The 20,988-nt window shown below is 46.6% G+C and overlaps 1 protein-coding gene across 1 annotated transcript in view; it reads right to left on the reverse strand.

Annotated features, from left to right (window-relative positions):
• Window positions 1-20,988, reverse strand: part of C1GALT1 (core 1 synthase, glycoprotein-N-acetylgalactosamine 3-beta-galactosyltransferase 1) — a 53,815-nt gene that overhangs the window by 11,944 nt on the left and 20,883 nt on the right. The window lies entirely within an intron of this gene.

Below are 20,988 nucleotides of genomic sequence, written 5' to 3' on the forward strand. Positions count from 1 at the left end.
TGCGACTACAGGAGATGACCAGACTGCGAATGCGACTACAGGAGATGACCAGACTGTGAATGCGACATACTACAGGAGATGATCAGACTGCGAATGCGACTACAGGAGATGATCAGACTGCGAATGCGACTACAGGAGATGACCAGACTGCGAATGCAACATAGTACAGGAGATGACCAGACCGGGAATGAGACTACAGGAGATGACCAGACCGGGAATGAGACTACAGGAGATGACCAGACTGCAAATGCGACTACAGGAGATGACCAGACTGCAAATGCGACTACAGGAGATGACCAGACTGCAAATGCGACTACAGGAGATGACCAGACTGCAAATGCGACTACAGGAGATGACCAGACTGCAAATGCGACTACAGGAGATGACCAGACTGCAAATGCGACTACAGGAGATGACCAGAGTGCGAATGCGGCTACAGGAGATGACCAGACTGTGAATGCGACATACTACAGGAGATGACCAGACTGCGAATGCGGCTACAGGAGATGATCAGACTGCGAATGCGACATACTACAGGAGATGATCAGACTGCGAATGCGACATAGTACGGAAGATGACCAAGTAGCTAGTTTTAAAATTGAAACCTGTCCTCAGCCCCTTTATGGCACCTCCTTTACATTCCTGTCCTCACCCCCTTTGTAGAACCCCCCTTCACATTCCTGCCCTGCCTCCCTTTTATATCACCCCTCCTCATTCCTTTTAGTTTCTGATACTTTCCCCCTCCCTCCTTCATAACAGTGCCCTCTTACCTTACACAGGACACAGCAGATGACATCGGAAGTGCAGCAAAGGGATGGACAGAGGGCGGGACCTGCCCCAGTTAACTGATTGGTTAATAGAACTGCTCTGCATTCTATCAACCAATCAGTTAACTGAGCCAGCCCCTGCCCTCCGTGCATCACTGTGCTGCTCTTCCGATGTCAGCTCTGTGAAGACAACGCAGCTAGCAGACTGTGCTAGAGCCTCGGGCGGCTCTGGTCCTGCAAAGGGAACGGCGTTCCTGCTGTGAAAAAAGTGCGGGGACGCCGTTCCCACGCGTTCCCGCAGGACTCGAGCCCTGCCTACAGCACAACACTGAACTCTGCTAATCACTCAGAGCTTCCGCCTACACACCATGTGACATCACATACAGTCTAAACGTGGCCATTACTGCAGTCTTATCAGCTGAAGCTGATAAGTCTGACAAACGGAAACAGATATCGGCACAAGTAAATACTATGAAATAAACAAGTCAGCTATGAACAGGGAAGCAGGGTTGCCATAGAAACGTTGGATTGAGAAGGAGGCTTGGTTAACAGTACAGGAAGTGCTCAGTGTAAGGGCGGAAATACACTCCACTGTGGACTCAGAAAACAATACTAAAGATGGTGCTGCCTAACCCCTGGAAACAAGTTTTTTTAAAGTTTCTTTAAAACAGTAAGTAATATGCGATTTGGGTTGGATTACAGTGGCTATAGTCTGATAATTACTTATTATAATGGACTAAATGAAAAGAAGCATCAGAGTGGGAAGAGTTTACTTCCTCTTTAACCCCTTGCAGATGTGCGTACTCTGCTTCCGTGGGTTATACCGGGATGATGCCTGCACCTGCAGGCATCATCCCAGTATCGTTTTGCAGAGCGGGCGATCGACTATCCAGCCATAACAACAGATGTGGCTAAAAGCCGCCCCCCCCTGCCACTCTTACCGGTGCTCCCGCTCAATCAGGAGCCCTGATGCATGATCTGATGTGTCTGGCTGCTGGGCAGGGACTGGAATGAAGCCGTAAGCGGCTTCATTCCAGTCTCCCAATGGTAAACACGGAAGCGACGTCATGACATTACTTCCCGTTTACTCAGCTGCCAATGGTGCCGGATTTAAAAAAAATAAAAATAAAAAAAATAAAAACACTATTCAGAATCGCCAAAAATGGCGATCTGAATAGTTTGAAGTGTAAAGGAGGGATCGGGGCTCTTTTAGACCCCCAATCCCCCCATAGAGTGTACCTGTCACCACCTATTACTGTCACAAGGGATGTTTACATTCCTTGTGACAGCAATAAAAGTGATCAAATAAAAAAAAAAAATGTATAAATTAAAAAAATAAATAAAAAAAAAATAATTTTTTAAAGCGCCCACCGTCCCCACGAGCTCGTGAAGCAAACAAAAACGCATACGGAAGTCGTGCCCGCATATGTAAACTGTGTTCAAATCACACATGTGAGGTATCGCCACAATCGTCAGAGCGAGAGCAACTCTAACCTGTAACTCTAACCTGGTAACCGGAAATTTTTTTTAAAGCGTCGCCTATTGAGATTTTTAGGTACCGTAGTTTGTCGTCATTCCACGAGTGCGCGCAATTATAAAGTGTGACATGTTTGGTATCTATTTACTCTGCGTAACATTATCTTTCCCATTATGCTAAAAAATTGGGCTAATTTTACTGTTTCGTTTTTTTATTTTATTTATGAAAGTGTCCCTTTTCCCAAAAAGTTACGTCTAAAACACAGCTGCACAAATACCGTGTGACATAAAATATTGCAACGACCGTTTTATTCTCTAGAGAGTCTCTGCTTAAAAAAAAAAAAAATATTATATATATATATAATTTGAGGGCTCAAAGTAATTTTCTAGCAAAAAAAAATATGGATTTTTAACTTGTAAACACCAAATGTCAAAAATAGGCTTAGTCATGAAAGGGTTAAGATAATTATTCCACCTCACACCAGCTCTTTCCACACCATCCACTAGATGTCAGTATTTCAATAGGGTTCCAGGCTGCCTGTATGGTGTACAGAGATGTGCATTTCTCTTTCTGTGTGGGTCTGTCAATAGTACTTGCATCCAAGAATTGTGAGGGTGCTGCAGCCTGCATGCATCAGCGGAAATACAGGAGGCAGATGCTTAAAAAAAAAAAAATGACTGAAAAGCCTCTTGCCAGAGAGTGCCTTCAGCTTAGGGAAAGTTTTCAGAGTTTCCAAATGTCTTCACCCTGAGAGACATCAGCATCTTCCCACTGTTACATTGAAAACTAAAGGGAAGCCTCGGTTTACTCTTCATAGGTTAACAGTTACAACCTGTCACTACATCTTTCAAAACTTTGCGGCAATCCTGTTTAATCAGTCTCTCCGCATACCCCCGTTCTATAAACTTGTGACACATCTCATCCAATCTAGCATTTCTCACTGCGATATTACCAACTATTAGTTTCACCCTAAGGCCCCTTTCACACTGGGGCATTTTTCAGGCGCTACAGCGCCAAAAATAGCACCTGAAAAAAAAAAAAAAAAAATCTGGCCCCTTTCACTCCAGAGGGCTTTCACGCTGGAGCGGTGCACTAGCAGGACGGTGAAAAAAGTCCTGCTAGCCGCATCTTTGATCCTACCCGTCAAATGGGGCAGAAATCAATGGGGCAGCGTGGCTATACCGCCGGCAAAGCTCCGCTGCAGCTGCGATTTGTGGGCGGTTTTAACCCTTTTCCGGCCGCTAGCAGGGGTTAAAACTTCCCCGCTAGCGGCCGCATACCGCCGCTATAACAGCGAAAAATAGCGCCGCTTTACTGCTGACGCCGCTCCCACCCCAGTGTAAAAGGGGCCTCAGTAGCTGACTTCTTACAATAGATTTGAAAACATGAGGATGATGATGACTATTGTATAGTAAGAGCTGGTTCTTATCAGTGGGTTTCACATAAAGGTCAGACTCAATCCGATCATGTTCAATATAGATCCGGGTATCCAAAAACGGAACAGAGTTGACACCGATATTGATCTTAAAGTGAAACCCATCGATTTAAACAGTTAAAAAAAAAAAAAAAAAAAGGCATGCTGGGAATGCTAACTGCACATTGGCTGTGCTCTCAGCCAAACTATCAAACCATCCAATGGCTGGTGTCATAACGAATCACATGTTGCAGCACCATACCAGTTGAAGATTAAACAGAGGCAAAGATGGCAGCTTCCTTGGCTGAAAACGATAGGGGAGTTTACTTCCACTTTAAATTGGATATCCGGAGAACATGCATTTAGCATTTCATCAAAGCGTATGAGAGATTCAATGCTGCCCCGCCATATAGCAAAAATATCATCTATGTACCGCCACCAGGTGGCGCAATGACAAAGAAAAAGTTCATTATTGAATATATACTTATTTTCAAATTCATTCATAAATGAACAAGCATATGGCGAGGCAACATTAGAGCCCATCGCAACGCCGTTCTGCTGAATGTAATGAACTGATCCTTGAATAAAAAATAGTTATTAGACAGCAGAACATTCAACAATTTTTCAAATAGCGGAACCTGAGCCTCAGAATACATATTTCCATTTCTGACCATGCCCACCGCTGCATCAAACCCATCCTGGTGTGGAATGGCTGTGTATAGGCTGGTCACATCCCAGGGCACAAGGATCTCATTGCCCTGGCATGACACTATTTGTCTGATTTTAGAACGAAAATCCTGTGTATCTCTAATATATGGATCTGGTTTGCATGATGAGAGAGGATAAAATTTTATCTAACAATCGTGGTGTCGGGACAAAAATTGAGTCCTGCCCAGGGGCGGACTGACCATTTGGCCACTGCCTGAGGGCCCGGGCCACTAGGCCCCCCCCCATCAGGGTTGCCAGCCTCAGTAAAAATCAGTTTTTTTTGTACATCTATCTCTGAAATGTCCCTTACCGACATCCTTTTGGTCTAAAAATCCTGAAATTTTAGCTGCCTCACCTCTCCAGTACCTTCTCAGCCAATAGAAACATGTATACTGCAATATATATATATATATATATATATATATATATATATATATATATATATATATTTTTTTTTTTTTTTTTTTATTTATATTAATTAGACTTTACAAATCACTTTGTGGTTAAAGAAATGATTCATTTATTATTGTGTTCTTAAAGTGGAGTTCCAGCTTGGGGAAAAAAAAAATAAAAAATTAAAAAGTCAGCAGCTGCTAACTCTTTATATAAGCACACTTATCTGTCCAGGGATCCCAAAATGTCAGCACCCCACCTCAAGCCGATTCGTCCATCAGCTTTGGGTGCAGGTGCCGACATTGCAAATAAGGGAAACTGGCAGTGCAGCCTTCAGGCTCCACAGCCGGTTTCCCACTGCGCATGCACCAGTCGCACTGCATTTTCTGAATGGTCCCGACACACAGGTCTCAGAAAGCAACGGGGGGCTGGGGATAATGGCATAGATTGCGGTGCAGTGATTTTACCAGGAAGTGGGAGCAGGTACCTGTCAAAAACAGGTACCCCCCCCCCAAAAAAAAAGTACCAAATGTGGCAGTAGAGATGGGTGGAGCTCCACTTTCATTCCTACATCCCGGTGTGGGTCAGGATGATGTCACAACCTGACCACATGCGTAGACATGCTGCCAGTGCTTTGCTCTGGTTAAAGCGGAGGTTCTCTCTTCGCCCCACTTCTCCAGAGCCACCATCTTTACTGGTTCCAATGCACACGTTTCTGTAGAAATGTCAATGCATATAAGTGGGTGCTGAAGCAACCACCACTTGGAACCGCGAATAGCCAGAGCAAGAGAAGGTCCCCAGGACTACATGGATCTCCAGAACATAGCTCCAAAGGTTTATTCACATTGTTACAGCAGATAGCAAAAGTTTTGAAGCCGCGCAGGACCCCAAAACATTGCCATGTGGTGTAACTATGGGATTGCCGAATAAAGCTTTGGACCCGTTCTGGAAAAACCTGGTGACATTCTCTTGCCATCTTTACTGGGGCGCATGTGCACACGTGCCATGAGTCTCTGACAGGCCTACAGGATATGACGGAGATCCCCACGCATGTGCAGGCGCACTGTGGAATCTCTGGAAGTGCAGCGCATCTGTGCATGTGTGACCTCCAACAAACTGGATCCCGAGGCATGAAAAGAAGCAGCTAAGAAACTGTTTGTGAGATTTTGCATGTCGTATGGCTACATTTTTAACATAACAGAGATGAGATCAAGTTGGCTTGGAAATGACACAAAATTAGTAAGACGCCAACTTTTTTTTTTTTTTTGACAAGTTTGTGATTGCTGAAATTCCATCTGACATTTAAGTCTTAAAAACGCAGTTAAAAAAAAAAAAAAAAATAATAATAATTCAGGCCAGGTTCACTTTCAACCTCTTCCTGCCCATGCCAATGTTCAGCTTTCATCGCTGTCACACTTTAAATTACAATTGCGCAGTCATGCAACATTGTAGGACATTTTTATAATTTTTTTGAGACAGATAGAGCTTTTTTTTGGTATTTAATCACCACTGATTTATTTTTTATTTTTTGCTAAATAAAATGAAAAAAAAAAAAAAAAAAAGACCGAAAATTTTGAAGAAAATAAAGATAAAAAAAAAAAGAAAAAAAAGAAAAAAAAAGTTTTAAAATTTTGCAAAATAAGTCAGTCATTTTTCTTCTTCGCGGATGTGCGCTGATGATACTGCACTGATGGGCACACATGGGGCTGCAATGTACTGACACAGCCTTGCTGGCGATTGGCTCTCTCACATCATACAGACACAGCAGTGCATGAGGAAAGGACTGTCAATGACCGGCAAGTCTGTTTACATGTCATCAGCTGTGATTGGACACAGCTGATCACATGGTAAAGGGCCTTTTACCCCAATCTGTGATCAGATGTGTCCAAAAGGAAAGAGGGAGGTTACAGAGTGCACCTGATGCGCACCCCAGGGGGCGGGGTTTCGGGAGGATGTCCATGAACGACCATCCCCCAGAACTGGACGACCAAGCTTTTGCAAGGTCACACAAGGCACAGTGTAGACACAGTGTGCACAAACCTCCCCAAAATTCTAGAACTTCAAGGTATGGTACAAGCATACATCCCATCTTCCCCAACCCACAATGCAGTGCTCTGTGATCTATCATTGGGACTCATCACATAGTGACAAGCTTCAGAATATGTAACTGGACTTTCAAAAAGGGCAGTATTTGCACTTTATCTACAGACCGATGGACTGCATTCATTCACAATCCAGGTGCTATGTGGCAGCAGACCGTGCCCACCTCCACCCAGGGGGTCACTCTGCCAAGTGCAAAACAGCAGGAGAAAAAAAAAGTTATTTATTAGGCCTCATTGTTTCCATTTGACAGTTGTAGGTCAGAAGCAAGAGTACACAATGTGCAGACATGATCTCATCTCCAGTATATATACACCTCTTATCTAAAGCAACTCAGCATAGGCAACTCTCACCACCACCACCACCCAGTATAGGAAACTCTCACCACCACCACCCAGTATAGAAAACTCTCACCACCACCACCACCACCACCCAGTATAGAAAACTCTCACCACCACCACCACCACCACCCAGTATAGAAAACTCTCACCACCACCACCACCACCACCCAGTATAGAAAACTCTCACCACCACCACCACCACCCAGTATAGGAAACTCTCACCACCACCACCACCCAGTATAGGAAACTCTCACCATCACCACCACCCAGTATAGGAAACTCTCACCACCACCACCACCCAGTATAGGAAACTCTCACCACCACCACCACCCAGTATAGGAAACTCTCACCACCACCACCACCCAGTATAGGAAACTCCCACCACCACCCAGTATAGGAAACTCCCACCACCACCACCCAGTATAGGAAACTCTCACCACCACCACCCAGTATAGGAAACTCTCACCACCACCACCCAGTATAGGAAACTCTCACCACCACCACCCAGTATAGGAAACTCTCACCACCACCACCCAGTATAGGAAACTCTCACCACCACCACCCAGTATAGGAAACTCTCACCACCACCACCCAGTATAGGAAACTCTCACCACCACCACCCAGTATAGGAAACTCTCACCACCACCACCCAGTATAGGAAACTCTCACCACCACCACCCAGTATAGGAAACTCTCACCACCACCACCCAGTATAGGAAACTCTCACCACCACCACCCAGTATAGGAAACTCTCACCACCACCACCCAGTATAGGAAACTCTCACCACCACCACCCAGTATAGGAAACTCTCACCACCACCACCCAGTATAGGAAACTCTCACCACCACCACCCAGTATAGGAAACTCTCACCACCACCACCCAGTATAGGAAACTCTCACCACCACCACCCAGTATAGGAAACTCTCACCACCACCACCCAGTATAGGAAACTCTCACCACCACCACCCAGTATAGGAAACTCCCACCACCAAGTAGGGGTGCAATGGATCGTCGACGAGACCTGATCCGAACGGGTCACCCCTTTCGGATCGGTACACGCCGCGATCCGTGGAGTGTTCCGTGGTCTCGGCCTAGTTCCGGAGCGGCGGCCATCTTGGTGCACCCGTCGGAGTTTACAATGTGATCAATGTCATTTGATGGAACGATCACTTGTAAACAAACCGTCATCATGACGATGCCGGTTCCTCTCTCCACTCTGTGTACTGATCTGTACAGTGGAGGGGAGAGATCGGATGGCAGCACTACAGATGCAGCCCACAGCGCTGCTCTGTGACAATTGCAGTCACAGCCATCGCTCCATACTCTGCCAATACCCTGCCAATACTGTGCAATACCCAGCCAATATTACAGTGGGGGGAGATGATGTGGATATTACAGTGGGGACTATATGGTGGTGGAATAGTCACAGGTTTTTGCAAATTCAATTATTATTCGCTGATCCGAAAAATGATCCGATCCGTGACTCTGATCCGAGGAACGATCCGATCCGTGAGTTTTTTGATCCGTTGCACCCCTACCACCCAGTATAGGTAAATCTCACCACCACCCAGTATTGGCAGAGGCCCTAGAAAATAAAATGGTGGGTGTTTGCACCGTATTGGCACAGCATTTTTTTCAAACACTATTGTTTTGCAAAAATTACACTTGAATGAATTTTAATGCACAAAAACACAATATAACATCCAATTGTTTAGTAAAAAAATATAAAAAAAGAAGATTATGTTACACCGAGTATATAGATACCAAACATGTCATGGTTTAAAATTGCACATGCCCTTGGGGTGGTGACAAGCTACATTATACATTATACATTATATTATCCATAGACAATGCTTTAAAAGCATTGAAAAAGCAAAAAACTCTGCGCATAACCAACTGCTAAGTATGACATGTTTTTTTAAAACCTGAACCTTAAAAGCCGGTTCACACTAAGGCAGTACGACTTGCAGTGCGACTGCCTCAGACGACCTGCACACGACGGCAGCGACGACTTGCAAAGCGGCTTCTATATAGAAGTCAATGCAAGTGGCCCCCAAAGTAGTACAGGAACCTTTTTCTAAGTCGGAGCGACTTGAGTCGATCCTATTAGAACGGAATGCGACTTGTCAGGCGGCTAAGTCGTCTGACAAGTCGTCCCAGAGCGAACCGGCTCATACAACCCCTTGAAGTGTAACCTGATTATAGTTAGTCTTTCTTGGTTCTTCCTCTAACCCCCCCACCTCCATTAACAAACGAATGTAAAAAGTTTACACAAAATCCGTTTTCACTGTATACCGTACTTCTGACCCAGTGACATTACTGAGTCTCTGTGCTTCTCTATGCAACGATGCAGCGCATGGTTAGAAAGGAAGCCAGTCTTCTTGCCCCATCCCAGTCCTCCTCTCAAGAGCCCCCAGTCATGATGCAAGCAGTGGGTTGGGTCTTGGGAGGAGTTATGCAAATATAAGGCTGGGGGAGACCATTTGCATTCCTACCACCCCTAAGTAATGCCCACGTCAGGATAAACCTCCATAACAAAGAGCTGAATTCCAATGAATGAAATGGAAGGTCCAGGGACAGTCAGGCTGGGGAGGAAAGACTGGATGATGCTGGATGTCCTCTAGCCAGAAAGAAAGGCGGATTCTATTGGACTTGCTGCCACTTCTAATGCACATTGTGAGAAGCTCAGAGTGTGCAGTGAAATCAGAGTAAGCGATTCCAGTAGAGAGGAACCTGTACAACAGTGCAAGACTGAAGGGAAAGCTGGCATTCACCTTTAACCTTTTACCATATATAGCATTGCAAGTAATGAGGAGTCATTAGGAAAGGAGAGTTTAGGAGTAAATGAGATTTAATACAAGGCTCAGGCGGAAAGGCTGAAGCCAAATCCTTTAATGTGAACCTATCCGGCTTACACAGATAAGGCTGACAAATGACCTCCATCCACCAAGTCCGGCCTGTCAGACATCCAACCGCGTCTGGTCCCAGAGAAGGAAAAGTGACTTGAAAGAAGAAGGAAGAAGAAAGAAATCCCTTCTAACCCAAGGGGAAGCCTCCCCCCCCCCCACAGCTTGCTATGGGGGCACCCAAGCCAAGGCTGTGTGTGTCCATTCAGACACGGAGCCACATCAAGGTTCCACCTCCCCCCCTCTCCTCATTGGGTCACTGACTTGATTCAAAGCAGCGGGAGCCAATGGCGCCCACTGTTGTGTCTCAGCCAATCAGGAGGGAGACAGCCGAGGCACTCGTGCAACAATCAATGGATCGAGATGGGACACAGGTAATTAAAAAAAAGTAAAAAAATAAAAAAAAATGTCCCTTTAACTGCTTCAGCCCCAGAAAAATTTCCCCTCCTAATGACCAGGCCATTTTTTGAGATGCAGCGCTGCGTCGCTTTAACTGACAATTGCGCGGTCGTGCGATACTGTAACCAAATAAAACTGGCGTCCTTTTTTTTCCCCACAAATAAAGCTTTCTTTTGGTGGTATTTAATATCCTGTGCGTTTTTTTTTTTTTTGCACTTTAATACAAAAATTGAGACTGACAATTTTGAAAAGAAATAAAAAATACTCTTTACTTTAATAAATATCCCCAAAATTAAAATAAAATGTCTTCAGTTTAGGCCAATATGTATTCTACATACTTTTTTTTTTTTCACCAAAAAACAAGAATTCATAATAAGCGTTTATTGATTAGTTTGCGCAAAAGTTATAGCGTCTACAAAATAGGGAATAGATTTAAAGACTTTACTACAAAATTATTATTTTTTTTACCAGTAATGGCGGTGATCAGCAATTTTTAGCTGGACTGCGACATTGCAGTGAACCTCTCCCACAGCCTATGAAAGCTATCTTGTGGCGAATCCCCCTCTGAGACCACTTTAATGTGAAAGAGGATCGCCGGTCGTGGATAAAAATACCGGGGCTATGGCAGCTGTCTGCTACCATGACTACGGTATTTAATGTCAGAGCAGCGACGTATATCCACGGTGAGCGGTCCAGAAGTAGTTCAGGACACTGTAACCACTTCCTGGCCGCCACATAGCAGATTTACTGCTACAGGGCAACCCTCTTGTGCAGAATCACATATACATACGTGATTCTGCACTTCTGCCCACAGGGGGTGCACACGTGCAGCCGGTGGGCCACTTCTGCTGTGATTAAAGCGGAGGTCCACCCTAAAGTGGAGCTTCCGCTCATTGGAACCCTCCCCCCCTCCGGCGCCACAATTGGCACCTTTCAGGGGGGAGGGGGGGGGGGTGCAGGTACCTGTACAGTACAGGTATCTGCACCCACTTCCTGCATAGATATCTGCAGAAGGTACGCCCCTTTCCGCAGAATCTACGCCCCTTTCCGAAGGTCCCCCGCTGTCTGCTGGGAAACACACGGATCCCAGAGGTAGCGGGGACCATCCTTATTGCGCAGCGCGACTCGCGCATGCGCAGTAGGGAACCGGGAAATGAAGCCGCAAGGCTCCACTTCCCGATTCCCATACCCAAGATGGCGGCGGCAGCACCTGAGAGACGATCGAGAGATCGGCTTCGGGTGCCAACATCGCGGGCGCGCTGGGCGGGTAAGTGTCATTATTTTAAAAAAGTCAGCAGCTGCAGTATTTGTAGCTGCTGGCTTTTTAAAAAAAAAAAAAAAAAAAAAAAACGGCGGACTCCCGCTTTAATCATAGCAGGAGCTGATCTGCGGGTGCTGAGCACTGGATGTCCACCAACACCTGTCGATCGTTGGGCAGGGATTTAGAAAGGTGATCTGGCTATGTAAACAAGGCAGAACTCCTTCCCAACAGGGGGCAGAAGAGATGGATTTTCTGTCCCCACTTTCATCACTTCCCCTAGTAAAAGCAGCACACACACACAAAAAAAAAAAAAAAAAAAACACTGGCTAGGCACAGTTATCCCTCCATTTGATCGCCCTGGATGTTTAACCCCTTCCCAGCCATTCATGTCATTAGTACAGGGACAGTGCATATTTCTAGGACGAATCACTGTATTGGCGTCATTGGTTCCAGACAAAGTGTCAAACATGTCAGTTCATGTCCGATCTGTTCTAAAAAAAAAAAAAAAAAAAAAAATCTGTGGCTAGCTTGTCCCGGATGTGGGTGCAGATAGCTGGATTATACAGGTATCTGCACCCCCCTCCCCCCTGAAAGGTGCAAAAAAATAATAATGAATTTTACATGTAGGAGAGAAATGTCAGAATTGGCCCGGGTGTGAAGTGGTTAAAAACCATGCTCGACACTTGGCACATTGAGAAGTCTAAAGTGCATTTGATTGTCCGAGATAATGAGCGGAACACGGCAAAGGCAATGGAGGACAGTGAACTTCAAAGCATACCGTTCATGGCACACACGCTACAGTTGGCTGTGAATGAAGGATTGCAGAGTCAACGCACCAGATCTGATATCGTAACAAAAGGAAGAAAAATTGTGGGTCACTTTAAGCATTCTCTGCTTGCTTATTCCAGATTACTAGCTTTGCAGATACAGTTTGGAATGGCACCAAAACGACTGCAGCAAGATGTAGCCACTCGTTGGAACAGCACCTACTATATGCTGCAAAGTCTTTTTGAACAAAGGCGTGTTTTAGCTGCATGCATTGCAGATTACGAGCTGCCGGCAACACTGAGTGCACATCAGTGGACGTTAGTTGAAAATAGTTTGTCTCTTCTATCTCCATTTCAACAGTTAACAAAAAAAATGAGCTCAACTAATGCTTCCATTGCTGACGTTATCCCCTTGATTGCTGCACTGAAGCGTCTGCTAGGAAAAGAGATAGAAACAGACCATGGCGTAAAAACGGCTAAAACCACTCTACTAGAGGCCGTTACCAACCAGTTTCAAGACACCGAGACAGACCCTCTGTACTGCATTGCAACAGTTCTAGATCCTCGATTTAAAGAGCAATACTTTAATCATCTCAATACAGGGCATTTTCACCCCCTTCCTGCCCAGGCCATTTTTCAGGTTTCAGTGCTGTCACAGTTTGAATGACAATTGAGCGGTCATACAACACTGTACCCAGATGAAATTGTAATCATTTTGTCCCCACAAATAGAGCTTTCTTTTGGTGGCATTTGATCACCTCTGCGGTTTTTTATTTTTTGCACTATAAACAAAAGAAGAGTGACAAGTTTGAAAAAAATAATAATAATATTAAATTTTTGCTATAATAAATATCCAAATTTTTTTTTTTTTAAACAATTTTTTCCCTCAGTTTAGACCAATTTGTATTCTTTGACATTTTTTTTTATTTTTTTACCATAAATAACGCAATAAGCGTATATTGATTGGTTTGCGCAAAAGACTCAGTTAGACTTACCGGTGACGGTATTTCTAAGAGCCTTTCAGGACAACCCCGGAGAGAGTGTAGCTCCACCTTGCAATCAGGAAACACATGCCCACTTTAAAAACACCTCCTCCTCCTCCATGGCTTCAGTTATTGTGGCCTTCCGACGCTGGAAAACAAAGCACAGAAAGCACAACACCATGGTAGAACTTAATACATTTACTAAGCATAACCTAGGGAGGGAAGTAACGGTTGTCCTGAAAGGCTCTTAGAAATACCGTCACCGGTAAGTCTAACTGAGTCTTTCTCAAATCGCCTTTCAGGACAACCCCGGAGAGGATAACCGAGAAACTTACCCTAGGGCGGGACTACTGCCTGCAGTACCTTCCTGCCGAAGGCCTGATCTGCTGCAGACAGTAGATCTAACCGGTAATGCCGGAGAAATGTCGAATAACTGGACCAAGTGGCAGCCTTGCAGATTTGTTCAGGCGTGGCACCGGCCCTTTCAGCCCAGGAAACTGCCGTGGATCTAGTAGAGTGGGCAGCAATACCTGAGGGAGGTATTTCTCCTTTTGCTTTATAGGCTTCTGTTATAGCCAACTTAAGCCACCTACCCAGCGTACTTTTAGAAGCTTTCTCCCCCTTGCGTGATCCAGAAAATATCACAAAGAGGGCGTTTGATTTTCTAAATTCTTTAGTAACTTTCAGAAACTGTAAAAGACATCTTCTCACATCCAATGTGTGAAAAACTTCCTCTCCTGCATTTGCTGGGCTTGCAGAGAATGTAGGTAACACTATTTCCTGTGATCGATGGAAAGTTGAGGATACTTTCGGTAGGAATGCTGGATCCGTCCTCAGTACCACCCTGTCCTGATAAATTCTAAGGAAGGGTTCTGTAATAGCTAGAGCTTGGAGCTCGCTGACTCTCCTGGCCGAGGTGATGGCCACCAAAAAGATTGTTTTTAAAACCACCTTCTGCAAAGAAGCTTCCTGTAAGGGTTCAAACGGTGCTCCCGAGAGACCCTGTAAAACTGTAGACAAATCCCAACTGGGAAAGTCTTTAAGGGCTACTGGTCTATTTCGAGCAAGAGCCCTAAAAAATCTAGAAATTAAAGTTTCTTTAGATAAAGTCTTTTCAAAGAAAACTGATAAGGCAGCCACCTGAGTCTTCAGGGTACTGGCTGCGAGACCCTTCTCCATTCCTTCATGGAGAAACTCCAAGACTGACACCGTGCTCTTGACCTTGAGTTCTCTAGAACTGCACCAGGAGTTGAACTTTTTCCAGACCTTCATGTAAATTGCCTGTGTAACTGCCTTCCTACTGGACAGCAGGGTCTTTACTACTTTATCTGAGAGACCTTTAGCCTTTAACAGGTCCTCCTCAGAAACCAGGCGGTTAGCTGCAGGAGTTCCACTTCTGGATGACTTACTGTCCCCTGGGATAACAGATCTTTTCTGAGTGGTAACCTCCATGGGGGCTTCGAGGCTAGGTTTCGAAGACCCGCGAACCAGGGTCTTTTTGGCCAAAAAGGAGTGACTAGTATTAAGTCTGTCCTTTCTTCCCTGAATTTCCTCAGTACTAGTGGAATTAGAGGAAAGGGGGGAAAGGCATAGCACAGCTGGTAATGCCAGGGGTGAGCGAATGCATCCAACCCTATTGCTGCATCTCCTCGGTGAAGAGAAAAGAATCTGTCCACCTTTGAGTTCTGCTGGCTGGCAAAAAGGTCTACCTGAGGAACCCCCCAGGCCTCGGAGATCATCAGGAACACTTCCTGATTCAGACTCCATTCTGCCTCTAGCAATTTGCGCCTGCTTAGGAGGTCCGCAAACAAATTCTGAGAGCCCTTCAGATGCACTGCCGATAGTGAGGCTGTGTTCTGTTCTGCCCAGGCTAACAACAGATTGGCCAGCTCCATCAAGCTCCTGCTTCTGGTTCCCCCTTGCTTCATAATGTAGGTAACCGCTGTTGTGTTGTCTGACAACACCTGAACATGGTGGCCTCTCAAACTCTGCTGAAATGCCACTAAACCCAGAAAGATCGCCTTCAACTCCCTCCAGTTGGATGATCTTTGAGCTTCCTGTTTGGACCAGACCCCCTGAGATGTCTGACCATCCAGATGGGCTCCCCAGCCCCAGGCACTTGCGTCTGTAGTAAGGCGCTTGTCCACAGGAAAGGTCCACACCAGGCCCCTTGAGAGGTTTGCCTGGTCTCTCCACCACCAAAGAGCCCTTTTCGTCTTTGACGAAATTTTTAGCTGTTTTTCCAAAGGATCCTGATGGGACCAGCTTGACAGAACCTCCCTCTGAAGGGGTCTGGAATGGAACCTGGCCCACTGAACAGCCGGGATTGCTGCCGTAAGCAGGCCCAGAACTGCCATAGCCATCCTGACTGAGACTGTCTGGTTGCTCTGTATCCGCTGTACAGCTAGCTGTAACTTTTCCTGTTTTTCCAACGGCAGGAAAACTTTCTGGAGAATCGAATTTAATGTATACCCCAGAAATTTCATTTCCTGTGAGGGGGTCAGGATTGACTTCTCTAGGTTTAGAAGCCATCCCAGGCCCTCGAGGTGAGACTGGGCCCTCTGGAGATTGACTAGGACCTGCTCCCTGGAGTCTGCAAAAAACAAAAGGTCGTCCAGATAAGGAACGACTGGAATCCCCTTCAATTTCAGGGGTTCCAAAGCCTCTGCCATAATCTTCGTAAAGACCCTGGGAGAGGACGAGAGTCCGAACGGCAGAGCCCTGAATTGGAGGTGCCATACCGAACTCCCTACCTTCAATGCCAGGCGCAGGAACTGCTGCGATGCCTGATGAATTGGTATATGAAGGTAGGCATCCCTTAGGTCCAGGGATGCCATGAAGCATTCTGGGGTCAACAGCTTTGTGATGGAGAAAATTGTATCCATCCTGAAATGTTTGTACCGAATGAACCTGTTCAGGAATTTCAGATTCAGGATTAGACGGTACTTCCCTGAGGGTTTTTTCACCAGAAAAATATGTGAATAAAAACCCCCGCCCTGCTGGCTTACTGGGACTTGAATCAGAACCTCTTGCTGTATCAGCTCCTGTAACAACAGCTTCATTGCAGAGGCCTTCTCCTGATCCCTTGGCAATGTTGTCACATAAAACCTGCTCGGGGGTAGTTCTGAAAACTCCAACCTGTACCCCTGATCGACAACGCTCTTCACGAACAGATTTGGAGACAGCCTGTCCCATTGTTCGCGAAAAGCTGACAGTCTCCCCCCCACTGGGGAGATATTGTCACTTGTTCTTAGGGGACTGCTCTGGGGGAGATCTAAAGAGGACTCCACCCCTGCCTTTGCCCTTCTGTGAACCCCATCTGCTCTTGTGCTCCTGGTCTTTTTTATGGGACTGCTGAAAAGCACGAAAATTCTTTTTAGCCATCTGCTTTTTCTTAACTGGAAAAGCCTTCTTTTTATCGGCTGTTCTATCCAGCACAGACTCTAAATCAGGACCAAAGAGCAAGTCACCCGAAAAGGGAAGACCACACAGCTTGACCTTAGAGGCAGTGTCCCCAGACCATGTTTTCAGCCAAACTGCTCTCCTGGCTGAATTTACAAGAGCCGAAGACCTAGCGGCCAGTTTAACTGATTCTGCTGATGCATCCGCCATGTATTTGACTGCATTCAGGATCAGTGGAAAGGACTCTAAGAGATCCTTGCGGGGTGTCCCCGCCTCAATATGGCTCTTCAGCTTCTCTACCCAACATTCCAGATTCCTGGCCACCACCGTAGCTGCCATTGCTGGTTTTAGACTGACTGACGCAGCATCCCAAGCTTTTTTAAGGATGGAGTCAGCTTTTTTGTCCATTGGGTCTTTAAGGATCCCATATCTTCAAAGGCTAGATCCGTTCGTCTGGATACCTGCGAGAAAGCTGCATCGACTCTGGGTTTCTTGTTCCAAACCTCTGAGTCCTTATCTTCGAAGGGAAACCTTCTTTTGAGAGCTTTAGAGAAGAAAGGGGCTTTTTCTGGGTCCTTCCACTCCTTTCTCACTGAGTCTGAGAGGACCCTGTGGACAGGAAAAACTCGCCGTTTTGTTTCGTCCAACCCCTGGTACATTTTGTCATGAACTGACAGTTGTACTCTTTCTTCCTGAATTTCTAGAGTAGTGTAGATTGCTTTTAAAATATCATCTACTTCCTCTAGTGATAGCTTGAATTTGGAGCCCCTGCTATCTTCTTCCTCTTCCTCCTCCTCCTCAGAATCCCTGAAGGAGATGAGAGTACTACCCCCTTCGTCTCCAGACTCTTCAGTTTCCACCTGTCTGGATGACGACGCCCTGGGGCTGGGCGGTAAGTTCTGAGGCTCGGTCTGTGCGGGAGGGTTTTGTATCAGGATGGACTTGACTGAACTCAAAGAGTTTGTCAGCTCTTTAACCGAAGAAAACAAATCCTTATATTGTTGAGATGTTTCCTCTTCCACCAATTCTCTGATACAATTTCTGCACATTGCCTTCTGCCATGAATCTCTGAGGGGGGTTTTGCAGGAAGGACATTTTCTCTGACCTGGTCTAGCTTTTCCTAGTGATTTTTCCTGAAACGACATACAGGTTTAATTCACTAAAAGCTCTCAACAACCAGTTGCTTAACACCAAGCCAGTGCAGAGACCCACCACCAAACAGACCTACTAGTGAGACCCCAGAACTAGGCTGCAAAAGGTCAGAGCGAAGTCCACCTCTGACCTGCAGCGACAGGCCCCCAAGAGGGGGGAACAAACAAAGACATACCCACAGTAAAGCAGAGGGTGCCAGTGCACCTTACGTACCTGGGCTGGACCGGTGCTGGGGGCGCCTGTCTCCGCCATAGCTGGCTTGCACTCTTCCATCGTTTGAGTGAGGCAGCTATTTTACAAACAGCTCTCATTTTAAATTTTCCCGGCCGCCGCGTCATCAAGGCCGGCCGGAAGCGGAAGCACACGGTCACCTGACCCGCCCCATGACCCCTGCGTTCCAGGCGCTGAACCACGGCGCCACGCCCCCTCAGAGCGCCCGCGCGTCACCGTGAACGACGCCGTCGCCGCCCGGGACCCGGCGCCGAAAACGGAGCCATGCCGCTGACCTGCAGCGGCCTCCGCCAGCAACAGAGCCCTCCCTGCGCTAACAAGCGGACACCGGGCACCCGACGCCGGCACTCCGAGGGTCCTTACTCCCGTGAGATGGCGGGACCAGGAGCTCCAGGAGTCCTCTCCCCGTGGAGATGCTGCTGGGGGTCAAAGAGAAACAACCTGCAACAAAAGGTAAGCCTTACTCCCCTGCAGAGAGTGTAGCTCTCCCTGGTTCAGGCACATGCTTCCTCCAAGGAGGAAACACAATAACTGAAGCCATGGAGGAGGAGGAGGTGTTTTTAAAGTGGGCATGTGTTTCCTGATTGCAAGGTGGAGCTACACTCTCTCCGGGGTTGTCCTGAAAGGCGATTTGAGAAAGTTCTAGTTCCTACAAAATAGAGGATTTATAGCATTATTTTATTTTAATTTTTTACTAGTAATGGCGGCGATCTGCGATTTTTATCATGACTGCGATATTGCAGCAGACATATCGGAAACTTTTGACACATTTTTGGGACCATTCACATTTATAGAGCGATTCGTGCTATAAAAATGCATTGATTACTGTATAAATGTGACTGGCAGGGAAGGGGTTAACACTAGGGGGTGATCAAGGGGTTAATATGTTCCCTGGGAGTGATTCTAACTGTAGGGGGAGGGGGTCCACAAGGGGAGGAGACCGATCGGTGTTTCTCTGTACTGAGAACACACCATCGGTCTCCTTTCCTCTGACAGGACTGTGGATCTGTGCGTTTACATACACAGATCCACAGCCCTGCTGTGTTACCGGGCAATCGCGGGTACCTGGCAGACATTGCGGCCACCAGGCACGTGCATCGAGTCCCCAGTGACACGGCGAGCACGTGCCCCCTGGTGGGTCGGGAAGGCGAGGGTGTCATGTGACGCCCTCCCGCAACGAGAGCTGCGTCGCCTGGCCGTCAATTGACAGCTGGCGGTCAGCAAGCAGTTAATGTAGAGAAAAAGCAGCGTGCACGAGACATGATACTGGCACAAATGGAGTTGGTGGAAGCATCTAGTGAAGGAGTTTTGAGGTGCCGCACAGAGGAAAGTAGGGGTGCAACGAATCATCACCGATCTGTGATCCGAACGGGTCACCCTGTTCGGATTGGCACACGACACGATCCGCAGAGAGTTCCGCAGCCTCGGCCTTAGGAAAGGCTGCAGCTTCGGCCTAGCTCCAGAGCGGCGGCCATCTTTGTACACCCAAATCAAAAGAGGGGGAAAACACTGCGCTCCCTATATAAAAATGACAAAAATTGTGATATAAACACAAAACAGCAGCTACCATACAAACAAACGAAGTCTAAATAACAAATGATAACAAACGATGTATGATAACAAACAACGCTACATTGTTATCATCTTTGTACACCCGGCGGCCGTTTACAATGTGATCGTTCCGTCAAATGACGGAGCGATCACTTGTAAACAACCCGACGTCATGTCACGATGCCGGTTCCTCTCTCCCCTCTGTGTACTGATCTGTACAGTGGAGGGGAGAGATTGGATGGAAGCAACGCTGTGGGTTGGATCTGTAGTGCCCACAGCGCTGCTCTGTGACAATTGCAGTAACAGCCATCTCTGCAATACCCAGCCAATATTACAGTGGGGGAGATGACATGGATATTACGGGGGGGGGGGGAGATGGAGACGACGCGGATATTACAGCGGGGACTATATGGTGGTGTAATTTTCACAGGTTTTTGCAAATTCAGTTATTTGCTGATCCGAAAAATGATCCGATCCGTGAGTATTTTGATCCGTTGCACCCCTAGAGGAAAGTGAGAAACGGTCGCATACAAGTGAAGAGGAACACACTCGCTTCATATCTGATATGTTTGAAGAATTTTTACACGAATGCACCCCAATCCATAGCGGTGCCACAACAAGTGCAGCTACTCAACAGCTGGACATTTATTTAACTGAACAGCCTATTGCCAGAAGCGACAATCCCCTTGAGTACTGGCGAATCAACAAAGAATGTTTTCCTTTGCTTGCACAGATTGCACGCAGATATTTATCTTTCCCAAGCACCAGTACAGAGAGTGAGAGACTATTCAGTCTAGCATCTCATATTCTTGATGAGAAGAGAAACCGTCTCTCCTGTGAGAAAGCTGAACAGCTTTTGTTCTTAAAGCGGAGGTCCACCCTAAAGTGAACCTTCTGCTCATTGGAATCCTCCCCCCCCTCCGGCGCCACAATTGGCACCTTTCAGGGGGGAGGGGGGTGCAGGTACCTGTACAGTACAGGTATCTGCACCCACTTCCGGGATAGCTCTCTGCGGAAAGGGGCGCAGATTACGCCCCTTTCCGAAAGTCCCCCGCTGCCTGCTGGGAAACACAGATCCAAGAGACAGCGGGTACATCCTTATTGCGCAGCGCGACTCGCGCATGCGCAGTAGGG

Source organism: Lithobates pipiens, unplaced genomic scaffold (genome assembly GCF_037356315.1).
Source record: "Lithobates pipiens isolate NorthernLeopardFrog02 unplaced genomic scaffold, aLitPip1_a1.2 Scaffold_19, whole genome shotgun sequence".
Taxonomy (NCBI): domain Eukaryota; kingdom Metazoa; phylum Chordata; class Amphibia; order Anura; family Ranidae; genus Lithobates; species Lithobates pipiens.